This window comes from Pleurodeles waltl, chromosome 10 (assembly GCF_031143425.1).
Source record: "Pleurodeles waltl isolate 20211129_DDA chromosome 10, aPleWal1.hap1.20221129, whole genome shotgun sequence".
NCBI lineage: Eukaryota > Metazoa > Chordata > Amphibia > Caudata > Salamandridae > Pleurodeles > Pleurodeles waltl.
In genome coordinates, this window is record NC_090449.1 from 993,484,354 (window position 1) to 993,504,444 (window position 20,091).

A 20,091-nucleotide genomic window follows, 5' to 3' on the forward strand; every position below is an offset into this window, starting at 1 on the left:
GTTTTTCCACTAAAGCATTTTCCATGAACTTTTTACACAGACGTAGCAATAAAATGGCTGAATCCATATTCATGAAATTTAGCAGAAATATAGGTTATGGTCTGGAAACCACCTTTTTTGCTATTTCATGAAAACCCATTCAGTAATTGTGCAGCGATAAGCCTCAGACACTTAGGGGGTGATTCTGATTCTGGCGGGCGGCGGAGGCCGCCCGCCAGAATTCCGCCCCCATTATACCGCTCCGCGGTCAGAAGACCGCAGAGGGTATTATGAGTTTTTCCCTGGGCTGGCGGGCGGTCTCCAAAAGACCGCCCGCCAGCCCAGGGAAAAACTCCCTTCCCACGAGGATGCCGGCTCGTAATCGAGCCGGCGGAGTGGGAAGGTGCGACGGGTGCAGTGGCACCCGTCGCGTATTTCAGTGTCTGCAAGGCAGACACTGAAATACTTTGCGGGGCCATCTTACGGGGGCCCCTGCCGTGCCCATGCCATTGGCATGGGCACGGCAGGGGCCCCCAGGGGCCCCGCGACCCCCCCTACTGCCATCCTGTTAATGGCGGCTTTCCCGCCATGAACAGGATGGCGGTAGGGGGGGTCAGAATCCTCATGGCGGCGGAGCGCGCTCCGCCGCCATGAAGGATTCCCCCGAGCAGCGGTAAGTCGGCGGGAGCCCGCCGACTTGCCGCTTCTGACCGCGGGTGAACCGCCGCGGTCAGAATGCTCGTGGGAGCACCGCCAGCCTGTTGGCGGTGCTCCCGTGGTCGGTGGCCCTGGCGGCCACCGGCCGCCAGGGTCAGAATGACCCCCTTAGTGATATTTTAGGCTGCAGTATATTGTGATAATTTCATGGTACACTGCAGCACTTTCAGATGAAAAGGCAGTATATGATTGGCTAATGACTGTCTTTTTAAAAGTTAAAGGCAGCCATCTTGTTTTCACGAGACTTTAGCTGTGTTCTCTGGGTTAGGACCCTAAGTGTAGGTAAGTAATGTGTTTTATTGTTGTTTCTTACCTTTTACTGTTTTATTAAGGTGGTAATCGTTTTTAAAGAGAAGTAACAGAGTACTGTGGTACTACCTAGTAAGCACCACAATAATTAAAAACATTTAAAAATGAAATACGTACAAAAATAAAAAACACTATTTTATATTTGAGGAGAAATATAGTGTAGTAAATAGTTTTTTTCAAGTTTACAGAATTAATTGTTTCTTTCTTATTTTAAACTTAGTCTACATTCTGGGTTTTGAGGGGTAACATAATGTAATACAGTGTACTTGAAAAAAAATCAACGAAATTAACAATGTAAAGACATTATAAAAACACTGTACTACACTAAATTTGCCCTAAACCACCGTCACGCACACTAAGTGTGCTCTAACTATATTTCACACTTTCAATTTTGGAAGGGCAAAAACATGTTTAGATCACACTTACTCAATGTTCTGGGTTTCAAGGGGAAATATAGTCACTATGGAAAACATACACTTTTTTGTAGGTATGCAATTGTTTGCTATTCACAAGAGCATTTTACTAGTACTAAATTTACAGCTGCAGAGCTTCCACACATAAAAAGATAATACTGTCCTGTAGTTTTAAGTGCTAAGATTCTGCAGTTGTGAAGGTACTACTCGTGAAATATCTTTGTGAATAGCAAACATTCATAAATTTACACAAAATGTAAGTTCATCTTTGTGAATCAGGCCCTATAGCTTTCAAACTGCTGAAACTGTTTAGATCTAATATCAGAAAGGACCATTTATACTTCATAATCTATGGCCCTCATTACAACCCTGGCGGTCGGTGTTAAAGCGGCGGTAATACCGCCAACAGGCCGCCGGAAAAAAAAATGGGATTACGATCGTGGCAGAAACCGCCAACATAGACAGCCACTTTAACACTCCGACCGCCACGGCGGTTCAAACAGCGCGGCGGTCACCGCCAACAGACAGGCGGAAGACAATGTACCGCCCACCCTATTAGAAGATGCCAATCCACCACCTTTTCCGGGGCCGAACCAACGTGAACAAAAACAAGGCGGAAACAGGACTTGGATGGGAAAACACTCACCTCTCCACACACCACGAGGAACCAGGACGCCATGGAGCCAGAACTCCAGATACCCCCTGCAATGGTCTTCCTGCTCCTCTATCAGGAGCACCAAAGACGGCGGCGACGACCACAGTGAGTACTGCACCTACAACACACAGGAGGGGGAGGGAAAAGAGAGTGACACACACACGCAACACCCCCACCCCCACCCTCACCCACAACAACATACACACAAATACATGCTGCAACATTACATATACAACCCATCCCCCATGGAAGAACGCAAGGATAAAAGGAAATGAGTTGAACAATTGTAGTCATGAAAAATCCAGTAGTCAAAACTCGAAATACAGTATATACAATTATGTGCACCAACTACACAAGTCCGGATTGTGCACCAATTATTGTCCGTGGACCACTGGGCCCAAAATGCATGGGTGAGGCCCACACATGATACCAAACTTCAAACAGAGAGAACATTGCAGGGGCATCAGATTGAATGAAACAGGCACCTCAGGGGGGCACCTCAACCTGATGAATGCACAACACCACTGCTCCACGAGGGGGCTCCATGCACAGTGCTTTATCCTGGGGAGTGCAAAGCCACAGTCTCTCAAGTCTCTCCAGTGGGTGGTTTGCCCACTGCTTTATCTTGGGGAGTGCAAAGCCACAGTCTCTCAAGTCTCTCCAGTGGGTGGTTAGCCCACTGCTTTATCCTGGGGAGTGCAAAGCCACAGTCTCTCAAGTCTCTCCAGTGGGTGGTTTGCCCACTGCTGTATCCTGGGGAGTGCAAAGCCACAGTCTCTCAAGTCTCTCCAGTGGGTGGTTAGCCCACTGCTGTATCCTGGGGAGTGCAAAGCCACAGTCTCTCAAGTCTCTCCAGTGAGTGGTTTGCCCACTGCTGTATCCTGGGGAGTGCAAAGCCACAGTCTGTCAAGTCTCTCCAGTGGGTGGGTTGCCCACTGCTTTATCCTGGGGAGTACAAAGCCACAGTCTCTCAAGTCTCTCCAGTGGGTGGTTTGCCCACTGCTTTATCCTGGGGAGTGCAAAGCCACAGTCTCTCAAGTGGATGCCTTTCTCCACTGGTTCTGGAGGGGGCTTTGTGCCCAGAGTGCTTCATCCTGCAAAGGACTGAGGTAGTGGATGCCTATCTCCACTGGTTCTGGAGGGGGCTTTGTGCCCAGAGTGCTTCATCCTGCCAAGGACTGAGGTAGTGGATATGATACTCCACTGGTTCTGGAGGGGGCTTTGTGCCCAGAGTGCTTCATCCTGCCAAGGACTGAGGTAGTGGATGCCTTTCTCCACTGAAAGTGGTGCATCATGGAAGCTGCCCAGGCTCCTGGAACTGACCACCAGCCTCGGACAACTGACCACTGGGGATGGCAGCCATGTCTGCGGTTGTGCCACTGGCTCAGGATGTCGTGGGGCCGCTGGCGGTGCTTGCGGCGGTGTCAGTTGTGGCGGTGCTTGCGGCGGTGTCAGTCGCGGCGGTGGTGGTAGCGGCCTCTGTGGCAGCGGTGCTTGGAGCAGGCTCTGTGGCAATGGTGCTGGCGGCGGGCTCTGTGGCATCAGTGCTGGCGGCGGGCTCAGTGACTGCGGTGCTGGTGGCGGGCTCTGCGGCGGTAGTGCTGGTGGCAGGGTCAGTGGCTGCGGTGCTGGTGGTGGGCTCTGTGGTGGCGGTGCTGGTGGCGGGCTCTGTGGTGCCGGTGCTGGTGGCGGGCTCTGTGGAGGCGGTGCTGGTGGCAGGCTCAGTGACTGCAGTGCTGGTGGCGGGCTCAGTGACTGCGGTGTTGGTGGCGGTGCAAGTGGCGGTCTTCTCCGCCGTACAGGTTGGCATCGACGTTGACAGAAGGTGTGACACTGGTCCCATTGTCGGTGCCACCATGCCTTCTCCTGACCTGCCCTTTATTTTCTGGCCCTTCCCCACCTTGGATGGTGGTGCAGCTGTCTTGCCACTATCCCCTTTTGTTTTCCCTGAGCCCTTGGTGGCAGATGTTTTCTGCTTCTCGCTCCAGGATGTGGGCAACTTTTTAACTTTTGTGGGTGGCAGAATGTCCTTGCCCTAGCTCCGTGGCACACTGGCAGCCCTGATGGTTGGCGCACTCCAATAGACCGCAGTTGCTGGCACCACTGTGCCTGGTGATGTGGTGGCTGAGGTGCTGGGTTGGGACCTGGAAAGCCTGGCTCTAGGGGACGGACGGGGGGGTGTAGGGAAGAGGTCAATATTAGCCAGGAAAAGTTTTTTAGACACACTGGGACGGGTAAATGGAGTGGGTGTGGGAGTGGAGGAAGAGGTAGTGGTTGCAGGAGGTGTACGTTTGCTGAAATTGGGTGAAGGTGCATAGGCTGGAGGCTGTTGTGAGGTGGATGGCTGTTGGGTGGGTGTGTGCCTGTGTTTGTGTACTTTGGGAGGAGGGCTCACAGACACACTGGGAGAGGACACAGGGGATGTGTGGATGGTAGTGGAGGTGATGAGTGCACGTGAGCGGTGTGTGGTGATGGGCGTGCTAGTGATGGAGGTAGTGGCTGAAGATGTAGTGCATGCAGGTGTGAGTGGAGATAAGACAGGGAGGGAGGAGGATGACATGGAGGAGGGGGACACAGTGGAGGCAGTGGATGTTGGTATGTGGGCATGGGTATGATGCTTGTGTGAGTGCCTGTGGGATGTGTGGTGCTTATGTTTGCCTGAGCCACCCTTGTGTGTTGAGGTGTGTGCATGCTGGTCTGGTGGTGTGCTTGGGATAGGCTGAGGTACAGGGGATTGGGTCTGGGTGGAGGAAGTTGGAGGGGGAGGATGGACACAGGGACAATGGCTGCCATCAGTGCTGAGGCCAGAGCCTGAAATGCTCTTTGATGGACTGCCTGGCTATAATGAATGCCCTCCAGGTATGCATTTGTTTGATGCAAATGCCTCTCGACACCCTGGATGGCATTCACAATGGTAGATTGCCTAACAGTGAGGGATCTCAGGAGGTCAATAGCCTCCTCACTGAGGGCTGCAGGGCTGACTGGGGCATGGCATGAGGTGCCTGGAGCGAAGGAGATGCCTACTCTCCTGGGTGAGCGGCCACAGGACACACGCTGAGGGGCTGCTGGGAGGGCGGTGCTGATAGGGGGGGTGGCGGCTGTACCTGTTGATACGAGGGCACAGAGGCGCCCACCACAGCAAGGGAGCTCCCATCTGAGAAGGAGTCGCTGTCGCTGCTGTCACCTCCTGTCCCCGCCGTGGAGCTCCCCTCTCCCTCCGTCCCACTGGTGGCTTCAGTATCCGTTGTCTCACCCTCCAGGGCCAAGTGGGATGCAGCTCCCTCCTGCTCCGGCGCCGCTGCTCCCCCGCCTGATGATGCTATTGCACACAAGAACAGGGAGACCACAAAAAGGTGGGGGGGGAGACAGAAGAAAGACATGTTCAGTGCATGCAATACCACTACAGTTGGCAGACACTACAGACACAGCAGCCTTCTGCACTATGCCATGCACTTATAGTTCCTAGATTATTCACAGGGCCATGGGGTACACAGCCTATGACCGATTGCTGCACACTTGGAAGTCACAGGAGCCTGTCTAGGTGTAGATGGCTCTTACCACTGGTGGGGTTGGGGTGCCACATAGCATGCCTCACAAAGGGACCTTGGCTACAAAGCTCACCCTGGCCTAGGGTAACCCAATGCCCACCTCCCCCACCCAGACGCCTCATAATGCGCGCAGAGTCAGATGAATGTGACTGTACTCACCCCCTTGTGCTGCTGTGATGCCCTCAAGTGCCCATCCAACTACGGATAAGCCACCGCCAGGATCCGGAACATCGGGGGGGTCATGGTGCGACGGGCACCCCTCCTACGTTGGGAGGCCATCCCCAGCTGGGCCTCCACCGTCTTCGTGCTCAAGCGGCGAATGTCCTCCCATCTTTTCCAGCAGTGGGTGCTCTGTCTGTGGTGGACCCACAGGGTTGGGACGTCCTTGGCGATGGCACGCCAAATATCCTTCTTCTGGTGGGCGCTGACCTACAGGAATAGTACAGGGGAAAAGGAAAAACTTTAACCGTCCGGACCATCACAGTCATTGGCCCACGTTCCCACCCTTGCCCTGATGCACATACACTCACCGTCCGCTCATGCAGGGCTCATCCCCCCCATGTATCTTCCATCCACACCACTCCAAACAGGCATTGCCCATGCAGCATGCTCACAGTGTACTCACCTGTTTGTCTGGAAGACCGTAGAGTAGTGTGTACTGGGGGAGGACCCCATCCACTAACTTCTCCAACTCCTCCGAAGTGAAGGCAGGGGCCCTTTCCCCAGACACATGAGCCATTGTCGCTTCCAGACTGAGGTCACAGCAGCACTTGCAGTGTAGGTCCTCTCCTGTAGAAGGTCAGGTATCAAGTGAGTGAACAGACAGAAAATGGCGGTCACGTCCGCGGCGGTGCGTACAGTCACTGCCGACGTACATCGTCATTGGCTCCTGGGACCCATAGGGTCCAATGTTAACCAATGCAGGATTGTGCCGCGGTCTTCAACCGCCTACCGTGACAGTGTACAACGGCAGCGCAGTTACCTCATATCCCCTTGTCCCACCTTATAGGTCAGGCAGCCGCCATTTCAGGGGGCCACATGGCATTAATAACAACTGCATCAAACCTATCTAGGCCTTGCATACACACAGTAACAAGCACATTGCGGATTAACAAATGTGTGCAAATGTATTTTGTAATACCTCAGTGTTGGCTGATCGCTGTTCTCGTCCATAGGGCACGTCCGCTGGGGCAGGTGATGAGATGGTAGCATCCTCCGGTGTACAGACCGCTGGTGGACCTGTCGACAATGGAAGAGAGACACGTAATAGTCACCTACAGACTTGATCGTGCAACAATCTATGAACTGTGTGCCCAGTTGGAGCCAGACCTGATGTCAGCAATCCGCCATCCCACAGGAATACCCCTTCTAGTGCAGGTCGTGTCAGTACTTCATTTCCTTGCAAGTGGGTCTTTTCAATTTACAGTGGCCATTGCATCAGGGATGTCCCAGCCAATGTTCTCAAACGTGTTGTCCAGAGTGTTGTCTGCCCTGCTGAAACAAATGCGCATCTACATCGTTTTCCCTCAGGTGGAGGATTTGCCTACAGTGAAAGGTGACTTCTATGCCCTGGGACATATCCCCAACATCATAGGTGGCATTGATGGGACACATGTGGCCTTGTTGCCCCCCGCAGGAGTAAACAGGTGTACAGAAATGGGAAGAGCTACCATTCAATGAATGTGCAGATGGTGTGCTTGGCCGACCAGTACATCTCCCATGTGAATGCCAAGTTTCCTGGCTCAGTGCATGATGCTTACATTAGGAGGAATAGCAGCATCCCTTATGTGATGGGGCAACTCCAGAGGCACCGTGTGTGGCTAATAGGTGAGGACAAGGACCCTATACCCTGTGAATAGTCGTCTGGGTCTGGGGTTGTCCCTATGGGTTAGTGTGTGTCTAACAGTTGTCCCTCGACATTTGCAGGTGACTCTGGTACCCCAGCCTGTCATGGCTACTGACCCCAGTGAGAAATCCCAGGACAAGGGCAGAGGAACACTACAATGAGGCACATGGGCGAACTAGGAGTGTTATCGAACGGACCTTCGGCCTCCTGAAGGCCAGGTTTCGGTGCCTCCATATGACAGGTGGTTCTCTCTACTACTCACTGAAGGTGTGCCAGATCATCGTGGCCTGCTGTATGCTGCACAACCTGGCTTTGCGACGACAGGTGCCTTTTCTCCAGGAGGATGTTCCAGATGGAGGTCTTGTGGCAGCTGTGGAGCCTGTGGACAGTGAAGAAGAGGAGGCAGAAGAAAAGGATATCAACAACAGAATTTTTTTTATCCAGCAGTACTTCCAGTGAGACACAGGTAAGAAGATATCACTGCCTCACACATCTCATACAATTGTTTGACCTATCGTAAGTCTGTCACATTCACCCAGTGTATGGACGCTGACTTGTCACTTTGCCTTTCCTTTAACAGATGTGGGTCCCACTGTGTGACCTCAGCTATATTACCTCATGGGCTAGAGCTGTGTTACATCGGTATGTTGACAATAAAATTGACATTGCTATATTCCATAGTTATTGCAAATACACATTTGTGAAAGCACAGACTGACTCCAGATTGTTTTGTGATTCAAGGGTGTTTTTTTGTGTGCAAACAAGTGGGGGGGGGTTGTAAAATGGGCAGGGGTGATGGTGGAGGAATGTCCATGGCAGAGTCCAGTCTATTTGTTTCACAGGTGCATTGTCCAAAGGGGCATAGGAAGTGAAGCTAGGGCAGTTTAAGGATCGACAGGGTGACAAAGTGGGACAGAAGGATGACATTCAGGGGGGTCTCATTTCCTGGCGGGGTCTTGGCATTGTTCTCTGTCTTGTTCCTGGATCCCAGGGACTGTTTGTGGGGTGGTTCTCCATCTGCAGGGGGTGGGGTGCTGGTGTCATGGTCCTGTGGTGGTGCTTCCTGTCCACTAGCACGGGCGGAGGTGGTGGACTGTTCATCATCCAGGCTAGTGTCAGGGGCCCCTTGTTGTGCCACAGTGTCCCTCCTGGTGTTGACAAGGTCCTTCAGCACCCCTACAATGGTGACCAGAGTGGTGTTGATGGACTTGAGTTCCTCCCTGATACCCAGATAGTGTTCCTCCTGCAGCCGTTGGGTCTCCTGAAAGTTGGCCAGTACCGTTGCCATCGTCTCCTGTGAATGATGGTATGCTCCAATTATGTTGGAGAGGGCCTCGTGGAGAGTGGGTTGCCTGAGCCTGTCCTCCCCCTGTCGCACAGCAGTCCTCCCAGTTCCCCTGTTTTCCTGTGCCTCTGTCTCCTGAACCGTGTGCCCACTGCCACTGCACCCGAGTCCCGGATTTTCTTGGGGTGGTGGGTTTGCCTGGGTTCCCTGTAGTGGTGGACACACTTTTGCTTGATGTGTCCTGGGGACAGAGGGATGGGCCAGCTGGGTGGGTGCTGTACTGGTGTTTCCTGTGGGGGGAGGCTCTGTGGTGGCATGTGCGCGTGTCTGGGGAACCGACTGTCCCGAAGTCCCAGATGGGCCGGGCTGGTCATCTTGATCCAGTTGGACAGAGCTGCTGTCATCACTGGGGGCCTCTTCTGTGGGGGGAGTGGACATGTCTAGAACCTCCTGTTCGGTGACGTTGGGTGGGGGTCCTGCAGGGGTGTAAAGGCATGATTATTGCATCTGTGTGTGCCATCGTTTGCAATGGGTGAGTGACCCTGTACTCCAGTGCTTGCATTCTTGTCTAGGACCTTGCGTGATAATTGGTTTGGGGTCTATGTGGGTATCTGTTGTGGACATGCTTTGGTGATGGGTGTCCATGCTTTGGTGTTGCATGCAGGGCTTGGTGTTGGGATGGGTGGGTTGTGATCGTGGGACATTTGTGAGGTGTTGGAGTGATAGGGGTGAGGGTGAGGGTGGGGGTATGTGATACCATACAGGTAGGGTGGGGGATGTAATAGTTAAGATTTGCCTTACCAGAGTCCATTCCTCCTGCTAGTCCTGCAAGGCCCTCAAGATGCAGTATAGCCAAGACTTGTTCCTCCCATGTTGTTAGTTGTGGGGGAGGGGTGGGGGTCTGCCCCCAGTCCTCTGTACTGCAACATGGTGTCTGGAGACCCCGGAACGCACCTTCCCCCGTAGGTCGTTCCACCGCTTCCTGATGTCATCCCGTGTTCTTGGATGCTGTCCACTGCTTTGACCCTGTCAACGATTCTGCGCCATAGCTCCATCTTCCTAGCAATGGGGGTGTGCTGCACCTGTGATCTGAATAGCTGTGGCTCTACCCGGACTATTTCCTCCACCATGACCCTGAGCTCCTTCTCAGAGAACCTGGGGTGTTGTTGAGGTGCCATGATGTGGTGTGGATGATGTGTGAGGTGGTGTTGGTTGTAATGTGTGAGGGGATGTGTTTGTGTGTGTTGTCTGAGGGGCGTGGATGTTGTGTGAGTGATGGTGTTGTGTGCCTGTGGATGGTAGTGTTGTTTCTGGTGGTGTCTCTCTCTGGCCTTCTTTCTCAATTTTGGTGGTAAGGGTTTGAGGGTGATGTGGGTGTGTGTTTTATATTGGATTGGGTGTGTAGGAGTGGTGTGTGTATGTGTATCTGATGTGTGTATTTCGAATTGTCCAATGTGGTTGTGTTTTGTAAATGTGCGTGTATTTTGAGCGTGGCGATGTGTACTGCCAATGGAATACCGCGGTTAAAAGACCGCCGAGTGGATTCGTGGGTCGTGATAGTGTGGGCGTATTCCTGTTGGCGTGACGGTGGAGGTTTTGTTATTGCCAGTTTATCACTGACCTTTGGTGTGGCGGACTTGTATGGGTGTCTAAATTTTGGCGGATTCCGAGCTGTGGGTCGTAATAGCTGTAGAAGATTTCCACCTCCGCAGCGGTGTGTTGGCGGTCTTCTGCACGGCGGTAAGTGGGATTTACCACCAATGTTTTAATGAGGGCCTATATTTCTGACACATTCTATCTGAAACCATTTTCACCTTATGTCACTTTAAACAATACTCTACAACACAACTGTGAGAAAACAGGGCACAGGACCCCTGACTTTTTTACCCCAATTTTCACTTTTTGCTGGTGTTTTCCTGACTCTGATGGTGACCTTGGTACTGCTAACCAGTCCCAGGGCCAGTGCTCTGTATAAAATGAGTATTCAAATTAGGCTAATTATAATTGGCTAAGTCAACCCACCTATAAGTCCCTTGTATATGATCGAGCATGTAGGTTTAGGGACCACAGGATAAGTAGAGCACCCAGAGGTGCATTGCTGTGGTGCCCAGAGTAATTTCAAAGGTATGCCTGCCTTGCTGGCTGCTTTTAAGTTAAAGTTACGTGCAAATTTGACTTTGGAATTAAAAATACATCCAAAGTCTTAAACTACCTTATTTTTACATACCAGTCACCCCTAAGGTATGCCCTAGGTACCCCAATGGTTGGGTGCAGTGTACCTAAAAGCAGGGACCGTATAAAATATGTTTTATAAGCCCTGATGAGGAAAACTAGCCAAATTTATTTTTCCCTCATTTGATTGGCATGTAGTACAGTAAAGTAGTGTGGCATGTTGTAGAGTGGCATGTAGTATTCGAGAGGAAGGGAGTGGAGTATAGTAACGTATAGGGAAATGGGATGTCATAGAGAGGAGTGGTGGAAAGTGGAGTGACGTTCTAGAGTGAAGTAGCATGTGGTAGAGTGGAGTGGCATATCATAGAGTGGACTGGCACATCATTGAGTGTAGTTGCATGGGGTTGACTGCAGTGGCATATCGTAGAGTGGAGTCATGTGTCATACAGTGGAGTGGCATTGAGTATCTTAGAGTGGAGTGGACTGTTGTAGAGTCGAGTGGGAAATCATAGAGTGAAGTGGCATGCCATACAGAGGAGAAGAGTGGAATGTTGTTGTCGGAAAATAGGTTATTGGTAAGGGCAGGTAAGTACCTACACTTAGCAATAGGCCACTAACCTCCTCTTAGGTATAGTTAGGTCTCAATAAATTAAAACCAACGCAACCCTTGGTAGCTTGGCAACGAGCGACATGGCTTAACTTAGGAGACGTGTGTAAAGCATTTAAAAATCACTAAACAGTAAATAAGTAAAACACAAAACACAATAAAAATCCAACACCAATTTATAAAAAATAGTTTATATCTTTAAGTTAAAAATGACACCAAAACGAATAAGGATAAAGGGAACCGGAGATATACAGAATGAATGCTTTTAGCAGTTAGAAACGAATAGCGCCAATCTGGTTATCTAATCGCACTCGACCGGGACAAACTCAAAGTTTAAGGCCGATCACGATGGAGCCCTACTCAGCTATAGCCCGCGGGAGGACTCGGTCAAAAGTTTACCTTACAACTTAGTCATTTTTCTGGAGATTTTCTTCAGCGGGACCAAGTCGCCAGTCCAATCCGACCTCCTGGAACTCATTTTTTTTAGATGAAAATCCTTCGACAGGGGCAAACCTGAATCTTGTTTCGATGACCCTGGAGCCCTCTTCGGATACGCTGCCTGGGAGGTCCTGGTGCACTTCCTACGTTCTGACTTAGTCACTTTTTCAGAGATTTTCTTCACCGGGACAAACCTGCAAGTCAGGCCGGGTCGCGGCTGAGGCAAGCAGGCTAGAGTTGCTGCAGTGGGTCAGTCCCTTTCTGGAGCTTTTTTCTAAAAGCTCTCCAAACTTCTGGATTTTCTTCCAGATGCTCTTTTAAGGTTGTTTTGAGGTCCACTGCTCACCCCAAGGTTCCAGAAGCTCTGAGATGCTCCTTGAGGGTGTGGACTACAACTCCCAGAATGCACATGATGCAAACTCCTTTTTGGCCACTAGACAGTGGTCAGCTGGTCAGTTCCTTCAGGAGATGGTGCAGGGGACTCTGGTTAGCAAGTTTTCACCTGTAGCAAACAGGGAGTCCCTCCTTGAACCACTTGATACTGCCAATTATAATTAGCCTAATTTGCATATTCATTTTAATCAGAGCACAGGCCCTGGGACTGTTTAGCATGCCCAGGACACCATCATAGTCAGGAAAACACTAGCAAAAAATGTCACATGAGGGCAAAAAGGTAGTTTTTTTTTACAATCAGCCAAGTTTTCTCACACAGCGCCCCCCACCCCTGAGCCAACATGCCCAGGAGACTCAGTCCAACTCTGGGAGAGTCTTCCTGGTTTGTCAGGTGAGGAAGGCAGTGAGGAACACTGGCTGTCCTATTGCAGGGCCTACTTTGCCTTATATCCTCCTGTCATGGTCACTCCCGCTGGGTAGTGATCCCCTCCCAACAGTAAAAGGACCCATTTTATACTGCAACTTCCCTAGAGGAGAGTCTTCCTCCTCTCTCTGTTAAAGTGGGTAGGGAGGTGCCCACCTCCCCTATCCCTAACTTTGTTAGGGCAACAACTAGCTTACCTACAGAGATCACCCAGCTCTTGAGCAACCCCACCATAACCAACAGGGTCAGGGGGCCTACTTTGCTTCTGCTCCTGGGGGCTGCCTCCCAGGCCAAGTGCAGTGCTGCCATAAAGGTCAGCACACAGCAGAGGCTACTGACAGCTATCAGAACTCATAATCACATCCTGAGCACTCTTCTGACATGTGGGTGAGCTGCTTTAGGGGCAAAAGTGGGGTCCTGGCACTGCTCTTGCTGTTTAGACTGGGGGCTTCCACATCCTGTGGCAGACACTTTCCCTTCTGTCAGTGCAGAGGCAACACCCTGCAGCTGGACAGCTGCCTGACTTCTCAGGAATTCCTAGGGGCCAGGTGATGCCTCACCAGTGCCAAATCTGGGCTCACCCTTTCTGGGGCAGAAGGCCTGGGCTCACTGGAACTCTCTTTAAGAGTGGCCTACCCTTCTTTTTCTTTTTCCCTTTTCCAGCGGACCCATGTCTCCTAATTGTAAGAACTGGTTCCCCAGGACTTTGGGTTGGGAGTGTGCACCAAGGCGACTGCCGCATCTGAGATCAGACCCACCTCTAGGAGGTCATTACCCAGGATACAATCTAAGTGGAGGTCAGACCAGACCGTCACCTTAAACCATTCAAGGATACCCACCCTCTCTAGGGGCACTATTGCTACAGGTTTGGTGATGATCTCACCTGTGGCTATCCTGACTCTCCCTTTGAAGTCTAATTTGTATGTAACTTTCATTTAAAAGCAGCCAGCAAGTCAGGCCTGCCTTTAAAAAAATGACCCTGGGCACCTCAGCAGTGCACCTATGAGTGCACTACCTATGCTGGGGTTCCTAAACCTGCATGACATACCACTTAAAGGTAGATTGATGCTGCCAATTATAATTAGTCTGATTTGCATAATCATTTTAATCAAAACACAGTCCCTGGGACTGTTTAGCAGTCCCCAGGGCACCATCAGAGTAAAAAAAACACCATCAAAAAGTGGAAAATGGGAGAAAAAGTTAGGGTGCTTCTGCAATCACCCCAGTTTCTCACATTCTTTAAATAAGGGAATCTTTCCTGAAGACATTAAAAAGGCATACATCCTTCCATTATTTAAGAAAACAAACCTAGACCTGCATGATCCCAAAAACTACAGACCAATTTGTCCAGATGTCACAATTCATTGAAGATAACTCCATACTTTCAGGCTATCAAAATTAATTCCACCAAGGAAGAGGCATTGCATCTGCCCTCATCACCATCTGGGATGATCTTAGAAACACAATAGACCACAAAGGATTTGTTGCACTACTGCTCCTGGACCTCTCATCTGCCTTTGAATCAGTTGACCATGACACCCTCCTGCAAAGACTCTACGAAGCTGGCATAGAGGGTATTGCTCTCGACTGGATCACATCCTACCTTCAAAAGAAAACTAAGGTAATCCATACCCCCCTTTCTGATCCAATTCCTACTTCACAAAAGCAGGGGTTCTTCAAGGCTTAATCATCTCACCCATGCCTTTCAAGATCTACATGATATCATACAACTTTGCAGATAACACAAAAATGCTGAAACTAGAATGACCCAAAAACATTGAAAACTCACAAATCTTCAATTGCCTCAGTGTCATTGATCAGTGGATGACATTGAGCCATCTCAAACTGAACACTTCCAAAATGGAAATACTTACATGTGGCAGACGGAAAAATGATGACGAACTCTGCACTTGGCCTGATGATCTGGGGCTACCTCCTAAAGTACCTAAGGAAGTGAGAAACCTTGGAATTAGCTTGGACTCCAAGTTAACCGTGAGTGCTCAAGTGGACAAATTGGCAAGATCAAGCTTCATTACCATGGCAACTTTGCAACGCATCTCCCCCACCTTGATTTCGTACAAGGTGCAGGCTACTATCTCTCTTGTACTATATAAACTGGATTACGCTAATGGCTCTACCATGGACCATCTCTATCTACTATGAAAAAACTACAATGCATTCATAACTCAGTTGCCAGACTACTCCTACATGTAAAGCAAGAAGCTCACATCTCCCCCTCCTTGAGGGGCTTGCATTGCTTACCAGTTGCCAGAAGATCTACCTCCAAGCTGCTTTGGATCACTCCCAAAGCAATATACGGAACAGGACCGGTTTTCATCAGAAATAAAATCACCAAATACATTAAACAAAGAAACCTCCGCTCAAGGTTGGCGCACCGCCTCAAAACACCACTATACAAACAAAAAGACAAGAGGTGGTGCATCTTTCTCCGTTCAAGCGGTCAAACTATGTTTAGTCATTACCCCCAAATTTTAGATCCACGGATTGTACAAATATGTATAATAACTATTTGATCTTAAAATATATACATACTCTTCAGGCTTGTTTAACTAATATATATTTTACTTACGGTTAAATGTATATATGTCTATGTATGTGTGGGTATATATATACATATATATATATACATATACAAATATATATGCACACATACATACATATATATTATTTATATGTTATATTATTCTGTGCTTGACATGTTCATAGATCATTTCATAGTTTCTATAAAAGATTTTGATTGGATGCTTAAGAGTCTGTTTTTCTTTTATATATAACAATAGGTTAATATTATCTTAACTATATATACAAGAATCTAGCTATTGAAATGTTGAGGAACAATAAAATAACGTTAGAAAAGTACACAAATAAATTACCTTCAAATATTGCAACTGTTGAAAGTCAGTGTTTATACAATAAAACATAAAATCTCAATATATTATATTCCTTACACATATATTCCCTTACTATTTAAGCATGTATCTATATATTTACAATTTTAGTCCTAATGTACAAGAGGGAAAAATACTCTCTTGAAGCTTTACTTAGTCTTACCATCACTCTATAAATCTATCCTCTATCTTTACTCACTGACACACACCAAACCCATTCTGCTGCTATGATTTCCAAAATAACACTTCCAGACTCCTCCCTCCTCTACCCCTCCTGGTTCACCCCAAACCTAATTTTACTACTATGATCTCCCTAATCCCTTTCTACAGACTCTCCCATCCTTCACCTCTCCTTTACTCATCCCAAACCTCATCTTAGTACTATGATCTCCCAGTTGACACTTCTGAAGCCTTCCCTTCTCCATCCCTCCATTATTCAATTCAGTCCAACTAATAGACACATATCTTCCCCTCAAATTAACTCATACCTACCCATACAAATACTTCTGCATACTAATCCACCACCAATCATTTGGGTTCATGAGTAGTATGCTACTCGCCAAAATTAGCTTCAACACCTCGTTAGGGCTAGTAAGCGCTATATAAATACAATTACAATTACAATACAAATTGTTCTGTATTCTGATTGACTCATACACTTTGCCAACTGTATGAGATGTGCTATGACATTATTTGTTATACATGCAAGATGATTACTGATTTTACTGATACTGTGTTACACATACAGGTGTACTGCCCTTTGTGATGCACTTGCATTTGTCATACATGTGAGTGGAAATGCAGTGAATGTGGTGAGCTGTTATCATTAAAAAGAGTAATTTGGCCATTGAGTAGTCACATACCTCACACTGATCTATTGGCTCAGTTTAGGACTACTATTTTCCTACAAAAGCATCAAGTTTGGGTCTAATGCATCACGTAGAGTTCAGATCTGTCTGCTTTTCTTTTTTAACAACAAATATTTGGCTGATATGTGTGTTTTCAGTACAACATGACAGGGAATACAAACATCACATACCATACTTTTCAAAGATCAATCCATTGTGTCTGGCACTTTGGGGAGATGCTGCTAAACCAATGGATATTGTGGGACTTCATCTCGCAGCTTCGATCTTGCTTGGGACGACTGCGGGGGGGTCACCTGATGCGCTAAAAAGTGTGACTGTACACCTGCTGCGTGGGATGCTGCTAAACTACTGGCAGGAGTGGGAGTTCATCCCACAGCCTTCATCCTGCTTGGGACGACTGGAGGGCGCCACCTGACGTACAAAAAAGCCCGATTGTACACTCGCTGTGCTGGATGCTGCTATACCACTGGCTGGGGTGGGACTTCATTCCTCAGCCTCCATCCTGCTTGGGACGCCTGCAGGGGTCTACTGACATGCTAAAAAGCATGACTGTACACCCGCGGAGCAGGACACTACTAAACAAATGTCTGGGATGGGACTTCATCCCCCAGCCTCCATCCTGCTTGTTACATCTGCGGAGGACCACCTGATGCACTAAAAAGCATAATTGTACACCCGCTGCATGGGATATACCAGGGCATGTGCCTGGGGAAAATTAGGCCAAGACAGGGCCTGTCTGCACCTGTCTGCAGCCATCCAAGGCTGGGCTGGGCCACCTCTCTTGGCCCCTCAGCTTGCCTGCTCTTTTGTGCTTGATTGGTGTTCCTAGCAAGGTAAGGACACATTGGAAAAAGGAAATGCACAGTGCCGTCCACCAAAGAACACCCCTTATCCGCAACTATTACGAACATCTTAAATAATGTTATGGGAGCTAGTAATAGCAAGATTGAGAGTGTGGAGGAATGACCGGGGGCTACCAAAAAAGCACTTTTGACTATCTCCAGAGCCATAGATGACAGGGGCACAATGTTATCCAGTTTTGCTACAAATAATGAAACCACTTCAATTTCTAATCCATGCGTCTTTGATGCTGGGCTCACAATTGATACTTGCAACAGTCAGATGGAGCAGAGCAGTTCATTGTATCATCCCTCTTCAAAAAGAGCTAAAAGCCCTGGGAAGAAACCAGTTACCCAGATTGATAAATAAAAAAAAAGATGAAGTGTTTGATATAGTAAAGAATTCTACTGGATCCCTATGGTTGGGACATGGTGGGGAAGATTCATCTTATGCCTCATTCACAGCTGCTCTGGAGGCTGTGTTTTCAAACATTTTTGATTCCTTGTACGACACTCTCAAAGGTATAGATAACTCTCTAAAAACTCTGATTAATTAAGGCAATGTCAGGAGGAATGCCATGACTATGGATTATTTTCAATCTAAAAAATCGCCCTATTTGATAGCCCTTTGGGATGATGTAACTGCTCCTCAAGAGGATGGCAAGCGGGGGCCCAAGGCAAATCTTACTTCCGTTGGGCCTGAGAATTCAAACTTGAATGCACAGAGTGTACAGAAGGTGGGCCCAACTGTGACCTCTATTTGGCCAATTGGTCATCATCAAGCAACTGACTTAACCCTGTGTAGTAGTGGGAAAATTGTTCCCACAACTCAGAGTTTGGATCATGCAAAAGACAGCAAGGTCTTTCAGCTTCTTCCAGAGGCCACCAGCACTCAGTGATAGTTTAAAAGAACGTTCCTTCATTGAACTCTAAGGGCCTGATTTAAGAGGCCCTAAAGCCACCTTAGCACTGCTATAGTGTCATTTATTATGCTAAGGCGGCGCTAAAGTGGCTTTTTACATGTTCTATATTTGCAAAGTGGCACCACATTATACATGCGCCAGGCATAATGTATGCAAGGGGGGTTTCACCTGTTAGGGGGGGCAAAAAAATGGTGCAAGGAAATGTCGGAGATTTCCTTGCACCATTTATTTCAGCACATTAAATGCATGCTCAGAGCAGGCGATAAAAAGGGGCATGGGATTGAATACAATGGGCCCCTATGTATTCTGCAGGAGTAGTGCCAAATGTTTAGTGCTACTCCTGCAGAGTACATCAATAGCGTCAGGAATTCTGACACTATTGCCCCTACCCTGCATCATGGAGCACCGTATTTTAAATATGGTACACACAAGGTGTCGGTACGGGAACGCTAATGGGCTCAAGGAAAGTGGCGCTGCACTGGGTGTAGCACCACTTTTCATAAATCAACCACTAAGTCTGAAGAAGATATTTACCAGCTAACCACCAAGGTTGTAGAAAAGAGCAGCGGAATCACAGCTGTGTGACTATAGCCAAGGACATAATTTCAGCTTTATTGGGTCGGCCCTTCTCCAAAAAAATAACAGGGTGGCTGTATAGTTATTCATTTTAGAGATAAATAGTTGATCACCTCGCCAAAATTTGATTTTTTTTTTTACTCTGCTGTGAACAGCCATGTAATTCCTAGGTCTGGGGCTGTTTTAAGTTTTATAGCGCTTAGCCCTCCACTTAATTGTATGTATGGAATGAGGCTGGGCTCTCCAGCAAATTATACAATGTTGAATGACTTGACACTATAAAGAACAATAGCATTGTGTGTTTACAGGAGCCTTGGTCTCTGGAGGTTAAGTATGTGAGTGGTTTTCTATCAATAGATACCCCAGCTAAGACCTGGAAGAGGGGGTCACACAAAGGCGACACCTAACTTTGATTTCAACCTCCTCGGGCGGACAGTATTTGAAACATATCTTAATTCATCTTATTTCCAGATTGTAATGTTTCTGCTCAAGCCTAGGGAATTGCTGGTTGTCATTCATTTTTATCATCCAAATTATGTTTCTAGCAAGCTAGATATAGCGGCCTCTCTTGAGCAGTTGCTTGGCGAGGTTTATTGTGAACCCAATGTGGATTTTGTAATTCTCTGGGGAGGGGGATTGTAATTGCAGAATGTTGTCCTAGTTCCAAGAATGTCAAATGTGGGGCGCTATGCTGTGACATAGTGGATTATATGCATTTTGAGCATACCCTATATGGAGACATGTTTAACTCTATTCTGGACAAGTATCCTTTGTTTATTGCAACTGATCTTGCAGCACCGAACAATGGGCCTGATTCACAATGGTAAACTAACACTTTTGGTCTAAGTCTACGATTTTCAGGTATTCACAAAGGTAAGTTATGAGTAGTATCTTTACGTCTGCACTCAGGGCGGATCATCTGCACTCAGGGCAGATCATCCACACTTGGGACGTATCATCCGTACTTGAGCCAGATCATTCACACTCAGGGCAGATCATCTTCACTCAAGGCGGATCGTCCACAGTTGGTCCGGAATCAGTGTGTTAACATGCGCCTGCACAATATGAATCCCACCTATAACCCAGATCCAAAAAACAGATAAAAGCAGCACACAAGTAAGGGTTTGGTTTCTCCACAACCACACTGTGTCTGCCTGCACTGCATTTCCTGAACCCATGCTGCCCACTA